Source organism: Lissotriton helveticus, chromosome 11 (genome assembly GCF_964261635.1).
Source record: "Lissotriton helveticus chromosome 11, aLisHel1.1, whole genome shotgun sequence".
In the NCBI taxonomy this organism is placed as follows: domain Eukaryota; kingdom Metazoa; phylum Chordata; class Amphibia; order Caudata; family Salamandridae; genus Lissotriton; species Lissotriton helveticus.
Window position 1 is genome coordinate 1,097,790,847 of NC_136072.1, and position 19,732 is coordinate 1,097,810,578.

The following is a 19,732-nucleotide window of genomic DNA, read 5'->3' on the forward strand; positions in this document are numbered from 1 at the left end:
ATGAAGCTATGGCTCATTAAGAAATATTAGCTTGGCCCTGCCCTGGTGCAGCAGTGCAGAGGGCAACGAACGCAACGAAATTACAAGCCCAATCGATTCGAATGACTATCATTTTTAAAAGACACAGGAGTCATAACTCAGAGAGTCTGAAGAGACACGGGTTAAAAAGTCACCCTTTGCTTCTTTACTTTCTCAGTCGGTTCTTGGCCGATGTTTGTAAATCAAAGTGTCCACTCTGCACTGCATGTACCTAAACACGGTATGAGTGTAGCCCTTGTACAACATGTCTTGAGCTTGCGCTTAATAAATTAATGAAAACAAACATGTTATAGAAGCATTCTGTGGGAAACTGAAAGGGTCAGGACTCAGGAACTGTCCAGAACCGTAAGTTATGGTATTTACACTTGACAATGACAGATGCTAGCAGCATAAACTTATAGCTACCCTCCAACCTGTCTTCTTTCTTGCCACAGGGCCAGCACGTTCCTTCTTTCATTCGTGGGTCTGTTTTTGTCCTGCCCAGGGCTTTAAGTGGGCCGGGTCTCACCGGTGCTGAGCACCAGCAGTTTTTTAAAGGAGGCCTCGAAACAGGCCTCGATCGGGCTCTATTTTGTGCCCTGGCGGTCCGTGCAAGCCAGCAGGCACTTCGATGTGTGCATGGTCACACTGCTCACTTCTCACTAGTGGAGAAGTTACGGCATGACGTCATGCCATTTGAGCGTTTTAGAAGAAGAGAAATTCTTTAAAGAGAGTCATTTTCTCTCTGGATTTTCCTTCTCCTTTTGAAACCCAGGAGCAGCAACATGTCTTGGTGTCACCAGGGCTTTAAGTGAAAGCTTTTACAATATTATGTGCAAGCCATAGTTGCTGCTTATTTATCTTATGCAACTAAAAACCATTGACTATGCCAACAGTCCTGACTTGCTGTAGCTATAATGTTACTTGTATTATATATCTGGATGCAGAGACAGAAATAAACAGCACAATACCAGTCGGGCAGGTCACTATGCTAAGCACATATTTTAAGGTTGTGTGTTTTAAGCCACGCCCCTTTGAGAGACCCCTCCCACAAGCCAATAGGCTTCACTTGTAGGTATAATGTTACTTGTATCATATATCTAGATGCAATGACAGAAACAGCCAAATACAAGTTGTGCGACACACTATGCTAAGCACAGATGTTTAGCTTATGTGTTTAAGCCACGCCCTTAATTGCTTTGGCCACGCCCCTTTGAGAGGACCCCCCCTCTGTTTTTTCATCACACTTAAAGCCCTGGTCCTGCCTACTATGTGGCAGACACACGGACTGAACATAGTATCTTACACCGATGACACCCAACTCATCCACTCTCTCACCAAGGACCCCATCCCCACCAGACGCAACTTCCAGGAAGGAATGAAAGACGTTGCATCCTGGATGAGCTGCCTGAAGCTCAACTCGGAGAAGACAGAGGTCCTCGTCCTCGGACCCTCCCCCTCTGCATGGGACAACTCCTGGTGGCCCACCGCCAGCTCCCCACCCCCACAGACCACGCCCGAAACCTCAGCATCAAACTGGACTCCTCCCTGTCCATGACCCAACAGGTCAACTCCATTGCCTCCACCTGCTTCAACACTCTCCGCATCCGCCGAAAAACCTTCAAATGGATCCCCCACCCCCCAAATCAATGAAGACGTCATCCACGCACTTATAACCAGCAGACTGGACTATGGAAACACCCTCTATGCCGGGATTAACAAGTCTCTACTCCGAAAACTCCAGACCATACAGAACACCGCAGCCAGACTCGTCCTCGGCATCCCTCAACAAGAACACATCACCCAGCACCTGCGCAACCTCCACTGGCTCATCGTCGAGAAAGAGTAACCTTAAAGATACTCACTCACGCCTACAAATGCCTCCACAACACCGGACCCCAATACCTCAACGACAGAATCTCCTTCCACATACCCAAAAGGATCCACTGACCTCGCCGAAACCCCGCGAATACACAGAGCAAGAACGGATGGAAGAATCTTCTCCTACACTGCGGCGAAGGCCTGGAATGAACTGCCAGTCAACATCAGGCGCGCCCCCTCCCTGCACATCTTCAGAAAGACCCTCAAGACCTGGCTCTTTGACTGACGGGAGCTGCTCCCCAGCACCTTGAGATCCTCATGGGTGAGTAGCACGCTTATAATTCCCCTGATTGATTGATTGATCCGCTGTAACTGATACTTACTAAGAAAGACCAACTGATCCACAGTAACTGATACATTATTAGGAAAACTAACTGATTCACAGTAACTGATACAGTCATAGGAAGACTGACTGATTCACAGTAACTGATACATTCTTAGGAAAACTAACTGATTCACAGTAACTGATACAGTCATAGGAAGACCGACTGATCCCCTGTAACTGATACTTACTAAGAAAGACCAATTGATTCACCGTAACTGATACAGTCATAGGAAGACCGACTGATCCCCTGTAACTGATACTTACTAAGAAAGACCAATTGATTCACCGTAACTGATACAGTCATAGGAAGACTGACTGATTCACAGTAACTGATACATTCTTAGGAAAACTGACTGATTCACAGTAACTGATACAGTCATAGGAAGACCGACTGATCCCCTGTAACTGATACTTACTAAGAAAGAACAATTGGTTTTCCATAACTGATACAGTCATAGGAAGACAGACTGATCCACAGTAACTGATACATTCTTAGGAAAACTGACTGATTCACAGTAACTGATACAGTCATAGGAAGACCGACTGATCCCCTGTAACTGATACTTACTAAGAAAGACCAATTGATTTTCCGTAACTCATACAGTCATAGGAAGACCGACTGATCCACAATAACTGATACAGACTAAGAAAGACCAACTGATCCACAGCTACTGATAAATTCTTAGGAAAATCGACTGATTCACAATAACTGATACAGTCATAGGAAGACCGACTGATCCACAGTAACGGATACAGACTGAGGATCGATTGCTTGCCCTTAACTAATAGAGTCTTAGGAAGAACGACTGATCCCCTGTACCTCACACCGTCTTAGGAGGTCCGACTGATTTACGGTGACAGGAATAAGAAGACTGACGGATCCCTAGTGACTGATATATACTTACGAAGACCGACTGATCTCCAGGATGCTCCCTTAAGAAGACCACTCATTCCCGTTCAGTGATGGTTCCTTAAGACTAGGGACTGGTCCCCGCAGTCCTCGTCACACCAAGGAATCTAACGCCACCCTGTACTTCTCTGCACCCCCATGTTTACCTCTGGCTCAGGGAGGCGGGAGGAGTGTTTTAAACATGTCTACAGGTGTTTGCTGTTCTGCTTGGTGCCACAGAGCATCCGGCCTGCCCACCCCCCAAGAATCCTGACCGAGGTCAGAGGTCTGAGTTCTCACCGCAGGTATTATGGCTAGGGTACCTGCATAGCACCCGGGAACGACCGAAACACGAGACACCTCCAGCTGCCAGAGTCCATCAGCATAACTCACCAGCGCCTTGTTATTTTATCTTGCAATATTCATTATGCGGTGTTTGCAATTTTTCTGTGTGTGAGAAAGAGTAACGTGGGCCATTAACTCGTGTTATTTAAAGCAACTGTGCTTATATAGGCAAATGCACACATTTATTTCTACAATGCTTTCGAATTACAATACAATGCAAAGGTGAAATACCCTTTTTTTTTTAACCAAAGTAGCTTGAAAAAATCAGTTTACTTTTTCACAGATTGCATAACTTTATACACGGAAACAATACCCCTTAAAGGCAAGACGTCTATGCAAGGTGTTTTTATTTTGCAGCACACATTTAACCCCTTGCATCCTGCTTTTGTTTAAATACCCTTTGTTAAAACAAATACACATGAAAAAAACGTCATGGCAAAAACCATATCTGAAGATATACAGAGTATAATCAGCTAATGTAATGGTTGGTGGTAAGGAGGGACACCATCGCCACTTAAGGCTCCACCTCCCATGGAATATGCTTATCCCCACACTAAACAATAGCAATAAAATAACATATTACACTCTGTGCATCAGCTTATATACTATACACACACAGACACCCACCTAACCCTCCTCCAACCACCACCACCTTCTATTATACATAAGATCAATGTCGCTGTTGGTGAGAGGAGAGACCTATGAGGTTCATCTAATAAAGGCAATTTATACAAGTGTAGAACTCAAAAGTCAAAAAAAGTATCACAGAATAAACGTCTTCTATAGTGTCCAACAAGACCTCCACCATCGCAGTCCTCCGGTGAGCACCTCGTGTGCTGTTGGTGGGATCAGTGTGGGTCTGTGTTAATAAAGCCGAAGGCGTGGATTCAATCAGAAGTGACTCTGACATGTATGGACAATACTGACATTTAATACTCACACGTGGCCTCCAGACTTCAACAAGTCCCCCTCAAAGTGTTAATAGTAAGAATCTTGCACCCGGAAATAACTCCTTGTGTACGTGTACTCTGGTGCAGTAAGTTGCAGCATCCAGGCGCTAAGCGCAGGCATTGTGTCAGCAGTGCTTAATTTGCGCCAGTGGTTGCAGGTGGGGACAACCTATACTAATTTTTGGCGACCAGCACTTCTTTTTCCCCAAAAGACCATGATCCAGAGCAAGAGAGAGAAAAACAGAAAAGGAGGAAGAAGAAAACAGAAAACAGGGACAAAGGGAAAATGCAGGGATGAAAAAGAAGCTGCAAGATTGAGATATGGAGTGAGGGCGAGCCTGGTGGTGAATTAAAGCCTGAGGTGGAATCAAGATTAGGCAGACTTAGTATTCGGCACCTCAACCATCCATAGTGCCAGCCGTGGGTTTCTGAGCAAACCTTTGGGTCCTGGAATGTATTCTTTTACAGATTAAGTGCTGTGTGTCGGAATGTGCTGGAGCCATATTCTGACTGGTCCTCTGCATAGAACACTGCTCTGGGTATAGGAAGAGAACTTAACACCGGCTACCATGGGTGTTATGTAACATTGCAATTTTAGTCCAGAGTTCATTGATTCCTTGACCACTTGCCCCTTCATCTTACCATTGGTGGACTCATATCTGAGATTGTGGGGTTACCCAGTTGATTATCATTATAAGGGTGAAGGGGATTATTCATCCTTTCACTGGCCAGAGTAAGTGTGGATGATGTGCTTTGTAAGATGCAGGTTTTTCTTAGGGTCCCATTTTCTGGCGATATGGGGGAGACAAATGGTTCTACCTTCCAGCCGCATTTGAGTGAGGTCTGTTGTTTGTTATCTCTCCCGGCTTCCAAGCAGTGGGACATTGGTATCTTATGGCCACCCACAAAGCCTGTGTCAGTTGTGGCACTGTTGTCTTGTGTTCTTCCACACAACTGAAGTAGGTGAGTGTCAGAATCATCCAAGAGCAGGTTTTGTGGCTCTTCTATTTCTCATCTGGGGATTACTGTTCCTGGCGAACGCTCACCTGAAACATGTCCCCACAGGTTCTTTTTCCTCTATAATTGGATCATGTCTTCTGAGGAATAATATCCTTGTGTCATTTGGTAATGAAACGTGAGGAAAAAATTGGTGTGCAAGGAAAGAGTGTCACTCTGTTCCATGCACCAGGGGTGGGAAAGCTGATCAAAAACTGGTTGAGACCCCCCAAACCTGGCTAAAGGAATCCTGCTTAAACAAAGTGGGGTTCCACAGACTTGCTTCTCGTTGGATAGAGAACAGAGGGCAGATCGCTTAATATCAGCCCAATTGTGACTTCTGGAAGCCAAGCTGAAGTCCTGGAAACAAAAGGAAAAGGAAACGGGCGAGGCACTCCTCTCCCAAATGTATATTAAATATACATGTCCGATGGTAACCTCAAGCAGGATATTTTTAAATTTACATCCAGAGACATACTTCCTTCTGAAGGTATGTACAAGACCAGGGTCAGTCTCAGGGGTGGCCGGCTGCAGGGGCACCGTTGTTAGATTAATGAAGCTGGTGCCACAGATGACGATTTTCACACTTAATTTTAATCAACAGAGTTCCCTTCCCTAGAGGACCAACACCCCTGGCCGCTCATGACGAAACTCTGATGAGCACAAGCCAGCTGCATCAGATGGCGGTCGCGCCTGCAGAGGCCTGGTTGCATTGCATTGATTTGCACTGCAGTTTTTCAGAGTTTTCCCTTAGACCAAGATGAGTTGGCTGTGTAAAAGTCCTCGTCCAGAAGGAGCTAGGCAAAGCGCCTTGAAGCTGCCGCTGGGATCAGCTCTAGTATGACTACATAAGCTGACAAGAGGAGGGGTGAAAGGGTCTTCTATCTTTTGCAGCAGTACTAAGAATGGTAAACACCTGTTTTTGTTTGGCCGGGTCAGTTGGAAATCTGCCAGCAGTAGCCCATGCTTGGTACAGCAGGTAGTCCCATTGCTCAAGGGGATTCAGCGCTACAGGTTGGTTCTCACCTCAGCCGTGCAAGTTGTTATGGATGGTACCCAAGACTGCTATAAGTTGGGCTTACCTAATGGATGGGTGCCACTGGCAAAGAGTTCAGCTTGGTCCAAGTATGGGGTAAACTGTGAGTGTGCGCAGAAGGGCAGCTGAAAGCCAAAGTGACTTGATTCATGTTTCTAATCTTCCGCCTTTCCTAGTGCCCACACTCTCCGAGGAAGAAGGGAACTAGCGATTCCCCGGCCAGGTTTCCTGCTCTTGGCCTTCTTAGCTATGATGATTTGAGAGAAGAGGGCTTCCCTTGCTGGAATACTCGGTCCTTCTCTCACCAGATGTTCTCCTTCCCCAGAACAACTGACACCCAACCCTGAAGGCGCTTGCTCGCTCTCCCAGCTAGATCCTATGTCTGCCCTTTGTGATCCATACATGCCACAAGGTTCAAAGGAACCTTCCAGGAAGCATCTGTCTGGCTCGCAAACTACCTCTCTCAAATATACGCTCAGCCTAAAAGGGCACAGCTGGGGATCGGTTTATACCTCCTGGCAACAAAAGATACCCTTTTACGGTCAGTAAAATGTGGATCATAAGTCTGAGGTTTGTGTCTGTGGTATCATGGGAGGCGAGTGGTTGGAGGTGTTGTGCTCGCATACAAAAGGGAAGAAGGGACCAGAATGGGCGATCGAGTCTCACAAGCTTCGCTCCTTGCACATTAATAACTTCCCACTCTGCAGCAATGGATCTTTCATAGATTCCCTTGCTTGAATATTCCCTGTCATCATGCCTTGAATCCTTGAAGAACAATGTCATTCTAGAAGTGATGTCTGTGTCCACACTATTAAGGGACCTATTTTAGGACTGGTCTAGTGATGGATTTCCGCAAGATCCATGCTGTGCACTGCTCGCTCACATTTTAGAGCCTCCATGAGTAAGGTTTGTCAGCTGGTGAATCAGAATGATGTAGGTCTACCGTCTGGGACCAGGCCGCCTGCCTTCTCTCGGACTGCAGGTCTGTCTGCTCCAGGGTTCCTGCATTAGCCTGATTCTCTCCATCCGGTGATGATGATGATTATTCCTTCCGCAGGATCTCATTTCTCGCCTCCTCTCTGCTTCTCCAGACCAGACGACTCCCTAGTGAATATGTGCCATAATGCACAGTAATGTAGAACAGGTCTGATTCCAGCCAGAGCTGCCTGTGGCTTGAAGAGCTACTGGTGAGAAGTTGGTCTTTGTCAGTGTTAAGGAGAGTTCCCGGAATCTGGGGCTGTAAAATAGGTGCATGGGTTTTTGTTAAGCCGATGTCCGTGCAGAGTGTACTTTCTGTGGCCCATTAGTATCTGTCGCTATCGGCATACTGGTGTCAGACATGCGTCTTTTCTCCTGTGCCCTCCATCACCTGTCTGTGCCACTCCAAGGGCATAATCACACCTGTATTTGTCACAGTGCCCTACGTATAGTGTGCCACTATATCACCCTCCAGTGCCACAGCCTGGCACTTGCCCCTGTACCCCTTACTGTACCCTAGCCTTATCAACCATCTCTCTTCTACTCCCAGTTCCTGCACCATGTCACTTGTGCCTGTGCCCACACCCTGTCCTATATCAGATCCCGTCCCAAGACAATGTCCATCACCCGCATCTGTACCCGTCAAAGTGCCTTATCACTAAGGCTAACAGGTTTCCCATTTTTACCGATTTTTACAGGTAAATAGAGACAGAAAACAGTCTATTTCTTCTCTGTCTTTATTTTTAAAACCGGAAAAATAAAAAAATTGTGCTTCTTGTGAGTGACTCTCCTTGTTGTTATTCATGAATACAGGACCGACCAACTACTAAGCAGATAGACACTCAGGGGATTTAAAAACCAGATGAGATTCCCTTAAATACTTGTATATGTTTATATATATTTGTATATAATGCTAATATTTACCTGTTGGTGTAATTTTGTTATATTTGGCTGCTTACTTTTCTAAAACACAATACAGGCATCAAAGGACGAGTGAATGTTTATCATTTAATTCAATGCGGAAATATACTATTTTACGACTCCATTTATTCCTAAACCATAAAATAGATAAGGAAAATACCAATAGAATGGCCCAAAAATAAATATAGATAAATACAGGCGAAGATGTAAAAAAAAAAAAAAACATAAAACTGGGAGCCCTACTTATCACATACCAAAGCCACTCAGACCCCATAGACCCCATCAGGTTTCTGTCCTTGAAGATCCACATCCTACAAAATCTTTCCAAATCCATGCACCTTCTTAAGGAAAGCGCTAGATGCCACAATCCTGCTGTTCAGAAAGTCCAAGACCATTAGAGGGGAAACCAACCCAAGGTTTACTCCTGACCGTGCCAAAAGCAAATCAGGAGTCCATCAATTAGAAAGTAAATGGCACAGATCATATACTCAGAACATTCAGATACTTTATGTAACTAAGGCTAAAGAATACAAAAATCAAAGCAAGACGGCTAGAAACATATTTATCTCAGTGCCTAGCCAAACCCCCCTATTATGGCCAAAGAGCACTTCAGAATAAGTGGGGGTCCACCCACGCCAGCTGTCTTCCAAGCCACTCTTACTGCGCACTGCTCATTTATGCAAAAGTCTTGCAAAATGTTCTCAAGAAAAAAATCCTGAGAATCAGAAATAATACCACAACTGAATCCATTCCCAAGCAACTTAGAGCAGTGGTCCCCAAACATTTTAGAACCATGTCCCACTTTTCAGAACAACAAACTTTTGCGACCCACCTTCCTTTAATGGACATGTGGAGAGGCGATTTTTTTTTTAAGATTCTTTTTATTAACTTTGCTCATATCATCAGACATTACAGAACATTGTTCAAATAGCATGTGATAGATTGACATTTCACAATATGATATAAGTCCGGCATTAAACACAAGCAGGACATTGAATTTGGAAACCCAGATCCCGACCCACCCCCATCTAGGAGGGGCGATTTTTGAATGTGACTAAAGCTTCATGTGGTAGCGCAATGTCTTTAATGGACAGCACATTTTCCATAGAAATGGCTGCTAACTTTGCAGAGACAACCAGTTTGACTGATCAAACTATTTAGTACACACATGATAATGTGTGGAAATCAGGTTTCTGTACATATTTATCATCTGTATATCACCAAGTAAAGTGTCTTGATTTCTTTTGATTGTAGTAAAATCTGTTTCCAGCACAATTTAAGATTACAAAAAATGTGCTTCCTTTTTGCGCTCCTAACTGCTGAATTCATACAGTTCATTTACAAGTATTTTCATTTTGCTGTATTTTCCCAAAAAAACTACAGCCGTTCCTTTGACATTTCCTGAACTTCAGCGAGATTGTCACATAATTCACCTTAAAAACTCCTCTCACTCTGCAGTCAGGGAAACAAGCACTGGTGTTGCCAATAGGTTTCGCATTTGGAAAGTTGGAGCTATTGGTTTTGTAAATGACATTTTATATTTATATATTGTTATTGACAATGCCAATAACGATATATAAATATAAAATGTCATTTACAAAACCAATAGCTCCAACTTTCCAAATGCGAAACCTATTGGCAACGCCAGTGCTTGTTTAAACACACGTTTGAAATGATATCACGCACGCGCACATATTATGCATAACTGTCCAGAGCAAGAACAGTGAAAGACAACGAATGGATCATAGTTCCAAACGATTTGAGGCCAAGAGAAATAGTGTAAACAAGAGAGAAAAAGAGTGGGGAAGATAGATTATAGAGAGAGCCAGACAGAGAAAGAGAGGGAGCGATAAAGAGGAAGAGAGGGAGGAAGTAAACACGAAAGACAATTAGAGACAGAGAGAGGAAGGACAGTGGTGGGAAAATAGAGAGAGAGAGAAGTAGAGAGAAAGACACATTGCGACAAGGGAAGAATAAGATCGAGAAACAGATCGAGCTAGACAGTCGCGCTGAGAGTAGAGAGAGAAAGAAAGAGTGAAAAAAAGCGGGAGAGCAAATGGAAGAGACACAGGACAGAAACAGAATCTCAAGCGAGAACACGATGCAGTGAATCGCAAAGCGAAAACAGTGTTGATATGCTGGCAAATGGCCGGAGGGAAGCCGGATGGGGGCGGGAGAACCTGGTGGGGGGGCGGGAATCACGCCGGAGCAGAGGGCTGTGTGAATTTCCACACGCTGCGCACACATTGTGCCTGTGTGACGCTATCCTGCCCTGCGGCGTGTTTCTGTCCCATGGCTGCCCAGCTGAAAGCCGGAGTTGACACAGTTGCTGTCCTGTCACGTGGTTGTGAGCTCTGCCGAGTATTTCTCACGCGCATGTGTACTATGTAGATGCACTCGGGTAACAGAAAATGATGCCCCTCCCCCCTCCAAAAAAATAAAAGTGTTCTGAGCCTCTCATAGCACACAGATATTATTGAAATCCATTGGCCTTGGGTTGCCCGGGGCCGTCTGAAGGGTTGTAACGCCTGAAGGGTTTGTGGCCCCTGCACCTCACAGACTATAGGGGCCAGTGTTACGGCCCAGCATTAAACACATCACGCGGAGCGGAATTCCTACCTGCTTATCGTTTCCGCGTGGGCTGTGCATGAGATGGCACAGGCAGGGCTTTAAGCGGAATGGAAAAAGTAGGGCGACTCTCAAAGGGGTGTGTTCGATGTAATTAGAGGTGTGGCTTAAATATACACTAGCTAAAAATTAGCATGGTGAGCCGCCCAACTAGTATTTTTATGCTTCTGTCATTGCGTACAGATATATAATACTGATGCAATAAGTAACATTACACCTGCAGCAAGCCAGGTCTATTGGCTTTGCCAATGGTTGTTGTTTGTGTAAGATAAGCCAGCAACAACTATGGCTTCGTTGTAATGAATATTGAACATGCTTCCATTCTGGAATAAGGAAACTGTGAAAGAAATATAGGGAGTCTCTTTGAAGTTACCTCAAAAGCAGTAAAAGGGGTGGTACTGCTGCAGATTTAAGATTTTTTTTCACTCCAAGAACAAAAAAAATGGAGAGCCCGATAGACACACGGTTCGGCACCTGCTTTATAGAACTGCCGGTGCTGAGCTCCGGCAAGACCCGGCCCACCTAAGGCCTGGTTACAGTCCATACGCTTGACAGGGTTGTATACTATGAAAGTGCAAAGTGCGTGAACAGAGTGCAACTCAAACCAAAAAAGCATCTGTGCTCAACTACAAATATGAGTGTCCGAATTAAAGAACAGAGCGTCGGGTTCGAAGAGAAGTGCTTTGTGGCTTTTTTAAACACATGTTTGAAATGATATCACGCACGCGCACATATTGTGCATAACTGTCCAGAGCAAGAACAGTGAAAGACAGCGAATGGATCATAGTTCCAAACGATTTCAGGCCAAGAGAAATAGTGTAAACAAGAGAGAAAAAGAGTGGGGAAGATAGATTATAGAGAGAGCCAGACAGAGAAAGAGAGGGAGCGATAAAGAGCAAGAGAGGGAGGAAGAGAACACGAAAGACAATTAGAGACAGAGAGAGGAAGGACAGTGGTGGGAAAATAGAGAGAGAGAGAAGTAGAGAGAAAGACACATTGCGACAAGGGAAGAATAAGATCGAGAAACAGATCGAGCTAGACAGTCGCGCTGAGAGTAGAGAGAGAAAGAAAGAGTGAAAAAATGATATCACGCACGCGCACATATTGTGCATAACTGTCCAGAGCAAGAACAGTGAAAGACAGCGAATGGATCATAGTTCCAAACGATTTGAGGCCAAGAGAAATAGTGTAAACAAGAGAGAAAAAGAGTGGGGAAGATAGATTATTGGGAGAGCCAGACAGAGAAAGAGAGGGAGCGATAAAGAGGAAGAGAGGGAGGAAGAGAACACGAAAGACAATTAGAGACAGAGAGAGGAAGGACAGTGGTGGGAAAATAGAGAGAGAGTGAAGTAGAGAGAAAGACACATTGCGACAAGGGAAGAATAAGATCGAGAAACAGATCGAGGTAGACAGTCGCGCTGAGAGTAGAGAGAGAAAGAAAGAGTGAAAAAAAGCGGGAGAGCAAATGGAAGAGACACAGGACAGAAACAGAATCTCAAGCGAGAACACGATGCAGTGAATCGCAAAGCGAAAACAGTGTTGATATGCTGGCAAATGGCCGGAGGGAAGCCGGATGGGGGCGGGAGAGCGTGGTGGGGGGGCGGGAATGCGAGCGCGGGGAGGCAGGCGGATTAGGGAGAGATGCGCGTGCTTGTGTGGTCACGTGACCCGCTTTTGTGGTCAGGTGACTCACATGCACTGTGAAAAAACCACAGTGGTTTGACGAGTCGATTGAGCCCTTGAATTTTCGCCTATTACATTCGCAAGCGAATGATAATAGGCGAAAACCTAAAAAACACCAATCCCGCAGCAGTTTGTCAGAAGACATGACCTGACATGTGACCTCTGTCTTTGAAGAACAACAAGGTGACAAGTTAAGCACACAATTCAAAGGAATCTTTATTTATTGCTCGGACTTTGCCCACCCACCTAAACTCTGCTCGACCCACCAGTGGGTCCCGAACCACAGTTTGGTGAAACACTGATTCAGAGGGATATGGTTTCCTTCTCTGCAACATCATTCTTTTTGTTATGTAGACTACTCTCTTTAGCTGCCTGGACTATTGCAACCCCCTCTTCTGGGGCTCACCCTCCTATTTGATACATAGGCTTTAGATGATTCAGAACACTGCTGCTCAGTGTCACTCAGCAGCCCTGTGGCTGCCTCTGCTGAAGCCTGTTCAATCCCTGACATTCGTTGTCCATTTCCAAATGTAACCTTTTAAAGCCATGTGCATTGCCTTTAAAGCTTTTCATTGCTCTGATCCGGTTTGTGTTCAGTGGAAACTGGTTTGTGATGTACCTGGTTGTTCTCGTGGGACTTCTAATGCTCAGTTGCTTTCGGTCCCTAAGGTCCATCACTCCCGCATGAGTGGTCGGACTCATGCTGTTATGGCACACAAGCTTTGGCACCTTCTCCTCGCTCATCTTAGGACTCGTGACCAGCTAATGGCATTTCGAAGAGCCATAAAAACATACCTGTTTACTCGCCAGTTTTTTTTTATGTTCTTCTTATCTTCTAGGTATATTTTCCCTTCATTTTGTTCTTGTCTGATTTGCTTCTTCTAGCATCAGGACACCTCGTAGGTAACTATGCACTTATTAAGTCTCCCAAATAAATGCTATAACTGTTATGTAAAGCACTCTGACACCCACCGGGTCTAGTTTGCGCTCTATAAAACCTCTAAATAATGAATGAATGGCAATAGAATGATATCATGATATAAAAGCCACAAGGCTCAGAAAATGTGCCCGAACCCCACAGCAGTTCCAAACAAGCATTTACAATGCAATAGGTCTCGCAATGACATTGTTTTGAGCTATTGGCATTGAAAATGTTATTGTTTTTTTTTCCTTTCGTGAAGCATTAATCAAGTAATGGCGTTGTAAATGACAATGTCTTTTACCCCCTGTTGACCCCCGCATACAGACATACATAGAAACCACACTACAAACTGGCGCACCTGCATGCACACGCTGAGAAACTCGCACCCAGTGAGACCGATACACTAATACATAGAGGCACACGGGTGCACCGAAGCACGTGATCACACACGCAGGCACACTGAAGCTTTGGGTCTGAATGGGCCGGTCCAAACCTGGCTGAAGCCGGGTTCCGCTACAGACATGACAGTCTACTTCTTGAAAATGCGAGTTATATAAGTATATTAAAAGAAAGTTCTAAGTATTAAAAAAAAAGTGTCTAAAGTGACCCATGGATTTTGACTGGAGCGCTCTATTGAGACAGCGTTTTCCTTGCTTTTCAGGACAGCAAGCTTTGTCACCTTGGCTTTGATGGAATTAACGTGGAATTGATCCTCAACTGGCTTGTATTTGTGTTTTGTTTTCTTGATTGTTTTGCTGTAAAGGCATTGCGCTTTCGCTCAAGGCCTAGTAACAGCGTGCTGCTGCATTTTCGGCCTCGAGAGATCATCTTTGGCGCTTTGAAATAAGAATGTGCTTTCAGTGGGAGAATCAAAACAGTGCTTTTAAAATGCAAACGTATCACGAGAAAAATTGTAAGATGCATAGTTATAAAATATATTCTTTTTCACCAGATTTACTTTGAAATGGAGACTACCTGCACCTCTCAGCACTTTGGCAGTATATTTAATGGGAGACTACAGGCACTTTTCAGGAAATCGGTACTCTAAAAAGTGAGTACCTGAATATATATAAGCTCTGCAGAACACTGAATGCCATACGAGGTAACCCATGCTGGGCTATACAAGAGAAGCTGCAGGGAGGCAGAGGCGTGCACTCATGCGTATACAAATGACTAATGTGCAATGATATGGTAGTGACGTTATTTCAAAGAATACTTCTATTGAAGGGTGAGGGAAGACGGAGGTAAGAGGGTGGGGAGGTGTTGCAAGCTTGATCTAGGGGAGAAAGAGCAACATTCAGAGGCAGGTGCCACTGGGGATCGACTACATGGATGTGGCATAACAACCAAAGCTGCCAACTCTGGAACTGGGTATCCTGGTTCGAATCTGGACGTCGGCTCAACATCCTGAGATTCTGGGCAAATCACTTAAAATAATCTCCACATGAATGAATGTTTCCTTGTGTAATGTAACTGGTGCTCATGTAAAGCGTTTCAATATGCACTCTTAGTAACTGTTTCCACAGGTAAACAGTAACCAAGTTACCCAAGTAACTAGGTATGTTCTAATCTTACTGACCTAGTTTTCTCATTCACCTGTGTAAACAAATCCTCGGTTAAAGATTTCACAATGTATTTGAAGTATAAAGTACGACCCAGTCTTCTTATAGTTATGAAGTTGTTAAAATCAAGTAATCCGCAGTAAGTGCTAACACCTCTCTTTAAAGGGGCCTTATAGTGAATGACGTCACAATAGATCTCTAAACCTCAGATGACATAACGAAACAATAGAACATTCCAGAAGCCTATTGTTGCTGTTCTTTTTTTTTATCTAAACTCGAAGGCCCCCTTAACCAATATTTCACAGATGTATGCAGCGCAGATGTCTCTGCAAATATACATGCTTGCCTTCTTTCCAAACTCACTTTTGCTCTTTTTATCTGCATCAGAAAGATGAAAGGGTGCGTTGGCTCTGTTGGGATTCAAAATGGCTACACCACAGATGAGAGTACTGCCCTGGGCGCTTAATTCAACACGGGCTACAGATCAAAGCAGTAAAACACTGCGCACCAAGTTTGAAAAGTACTGGTGTTTAGTTGTAAACACGGGAAACGGGTAATTTTATGTCAGGGAGTTGGGCGGAAGACCGACCTTCCCCCATCCCCCCTAAAAAAAAAAGCATTGGCATAGCCAATAGGTCTCGCCTTTGGGACCTGCTGCATAACTAAATACTTTTAAGGTCCCAAAGGCAAGACCTATTGGCTATGCCAATGCTTGTTTTTCTCAGCTTGGCCTGAGCATTACCAGATCCTGATTGTCTGCCATTTTAGCCACGCCCCTTCATTTGCCAGGTTAACCCCCCCTGGAAAAATTTCTGCGGACGCCCATGGCTGGGCGTCTTGTGCTTCGCCAGGCAGGGCTCGAGAGAGGGGAGCGACCAAGGGAAGGAAGAGGCCGGGTGTCTTATGCTTCAACCGCAGGGTGCTTGGGAGAGGGGTGACTGAGGGGGGGGGGGATGGGTGTCTTATGCTTCACCCTGTGTTGATCGAGAGAGGGGGCCGACCGAGAGAAGGAGGTAGTAGGTGGCTTTTGCTTCACCGCAGGGTGCTTGGGAGAGGGGTGACTGAGGGAAGGAGGAGCTGGGTGTCTCATGCTTCATCCTGTACTCAATGTCATATGAAGGATTTTGGGGGCTCCGGGCTAGACATATTTTAGGGGCCAGTGTAAGGAACAAATTTGGTTTCCATTGCCCATTTCTTGCTAATATACGCCAGCATGATGGCAAACATGACCGATTTATATATTACATTTTAACAGTCACAAAAAACAGCCGAAATATGTCTCGCGTGGGACCTCAAAATTCCCGAAGATTACACATGGGAAGAAAAAGACAGTAGTGATACATGTAGGCAGAGAGGGAGAGATGTTTACAGGGAGAGGTAGACAGGTTTCATAGCGAGAAAGTTCACTTTCCTACGGGGAACCTTCGAAGGTGGGGGCTCTGGGCAAATGCCCACTTAGCCCAAAGATTAAAACATCTCTGCCTGTGGTGCCCGAGAGAGGGAACCGACTCGGGAGATGGGGGACTGCAGCTCTGCCCTGGGTTCCGCTTGGCAGGCGTATTCAGGTTTATTTAGGAGACGAGGGGAGGGGGGCAGGACTGGGTGTTTTTTGTTTCTTTTCAAGACAGATAAGATAAGCAATAGGGGCACGCTCCTCGCCAGCACAACACGCCAAGTGAGGTAGATACACAATTACTAAGAGGAACGAAAAACGCTCCATGTCTTCGTGTGAGAGCTCGCAAAAAAATAATAGTCTGGTAACTACTAAGAAAGGCAACAATAACATGAATAACTTTATTCGAGGATACCGAGTGGATAAATAAGTAATGCGTCTCTTGACTCCGGTTATACGAGGGTTCTAGAGCAGGTACAAATTATCATTACAATGCTAGTGATAACCGCGGTTGTCGGTAGCAGTGTGACAAACATACTTTATAGGTTCCGGAGTAGCGTACTACTCACAGAAGACGCCGCATCAGGGTAGTATAAACGCAATTACAATACAATATGAATAATGTGCGGAATCGGTTTGAAGGTATAACAATACCGACTCCCTGTGCCAGCCTCAGTTAAGCCTTCCTCTGGTTGACAAATAATTAACATACATACTATTTGCATTTATAACAAACAAATAGCCATTTGTGCTCTTAGGGATTGCCCAGCACTGGATGAAAAAATTAAATTCTAAAAACCCAGACTTTTCTCGCTTAGATTCTATAACTCTCTTTAATATCGCATTTCTGAGGCACTTGAAGGGGCGTCTGCGAAGGCGCATACAGGGAGCGGGCTACGACGGACGGTAATTCGGCCTGGCACACATTTCCACTTACGAAATACATTGCAGAAGTAAGTTATTGTTTTGATATAATTTGACCTCCTCATACAGAGTAATCCGCAACGGGTGAGGATGAATGGTATTTGATGTCTTCAGTTTATATCACTTTGTCTTCATTTTCGATGTTTTTTGAGAGATTTCGAATTAATTTCTCCCCACCACCCCGCGAGAGGACCGGAAAGGCGCGCGTGACTTTAGCATTGCTATGTTTCACCTTCCCACCGCTTGTCTGAGAAGCGCAAACACCGATTAAAAACCGCTCATTTTATCCCCTTTGACTCAAAACCTGCAGATTATTTTTATTTCGAGCGTCTCCTCTACAGAACATGATATTGTAACTAAAACAGAGATTGCATACCTCGGGTGCAGGGGAGTGCGGAAACATCTTTATAAAAGCTGAATTTTTTTTTGTGAATACCATAATATATATATTTTATTGGACAAATACATTCATAAACAAAAAGATATATCCCCAGAAATCTTTGCATCGGCATCAATCCGAGTTTATGATTCATAATAACTTTTTAAAAAACAGTCTAGAAAGTTAAACGCACAACGTTTCTGGTGAAGAAAAATGCGGAAAACAAAGCTTGATCATTATTTTTACAATAAACACCCGAAAAGCAACATAAAACAAGCACGTCCGCCGATTTGTTGTCTTTATGGGGCCATGTGTTTGAAACACATGACCCCCATAAAGATAACAAACCTTTTGCAGCAGAAGGAAGTCAGACGAGCCCGTCCAAGTGGGCCGTCTGACAAAGAGAAACGTGTACGTCAGATAAACCTCTTCCCCAATGGCTGGCCACCGTTTAGCATAAACAGTGACACCGGCCAATAGGAAAGAGGGGGGGGCTTAAAGCCCATCAGTGAAAGCTACTAAAAAACATAAAATCTTACCAGCGAGACTGCGCAAGTGCGCAGCCCACGCAGGCGAGACCTAAAAAGGGCATAGAGACTCAACAGGGCAATTGATAGTCAAATACTAGCGTTGTGAAAAAGTTTGAAAATTTGATCTAAGGACAAAAATCAGAAACTCTGGGTTGTAGCAGTTACATTATGCGTTTTGTCACTTTTTCTTCTGAAATTAGTCTACAAGGCTTAAAAGATAAAGTTGTCTCTGACTCTCAGAGCCCATCCAGCAGGTGCTTACTTGCTATGTTAAGTTGTTATGTTATTGAAACTTATAAAGCGCTCTATACCCTAGGGTGTCAACGCACTACCGATAGTACCCACTTTGTTGCCCTGGACAGATTAATCTTCCTTGATTGGTATTGGAGAGACTGCCCAGGTGGCGTCACTCTATGGGTTGCGGTTATTTCATTGTACCCTTTCGGTGAGGCCTACAGATCCCCAAGTGTATGGTGAAGATGGAGTAACAAGTAAGTAAAACCCTGCAACAGGGCTGTGTGCCTTATGTTATCAATATTTGTATAGAGTGCATTCTGCCACTGGCATGGCCAGGCTTACCATCACAGACCGGCGCTAGATTCAGCTTGTCACAGAGGTTACATGGATCCCCTGGCCGAAGAAAAAATCCAACTGAACACTGTCAAATTCATCACATTGTCTTTCCAGATCTACAACCCTGTCCGCAAACTAGCCAAGACTTGGGCCTCCCCTCCCTCTCCCCTCCCTCTCCCCCCTTTACTGCTCATTATCCCTAAACATGAAGGGATAAGAGTTGGTGATACCACGGGGGCACCAGCCAAACTTGACCAAGAATTAGAGAAATCTACCAAGTTGCTATCAAACCTGACCTGTTTCTACACATTCTGCATAATGAATCTAATTTTAAGCCAGTCAAGAATTCTTTTTTTCGGCCAACATGACCATAAAGTACAGGTAAAAAAAATACCCCACAATTCATACATATATATAAATTCCAAGGGTAAAGTGCATGTGCAATATCAAAGAATTCCATTTAAAAATTATAAAATTCAATAAATACAATAAAATAAACATTAGCAACATTTGGGGTTTAAAAAAGGTGGGGCTGATACCGATATATTAGGTGACAGAAGGATGATGGAGTGATCCAATTAAGCAGAGCCTGATTTTAAAATAGCTCGGCGCGCACACCACACAGAGAATAAGTATCGGGAGACAGAATACACAATGGGCATACTAGTATCCTATTTCAAAATCCCATAGGCTTCCGCACAATGGTTTGTTTTGAAGGTTTCTGCATATCTGTACTAGCCATCGAGGCGTCTAGCCTTCTTGTATGCCGGAAAAAAAACAGTACATGTTGACCTGTCTC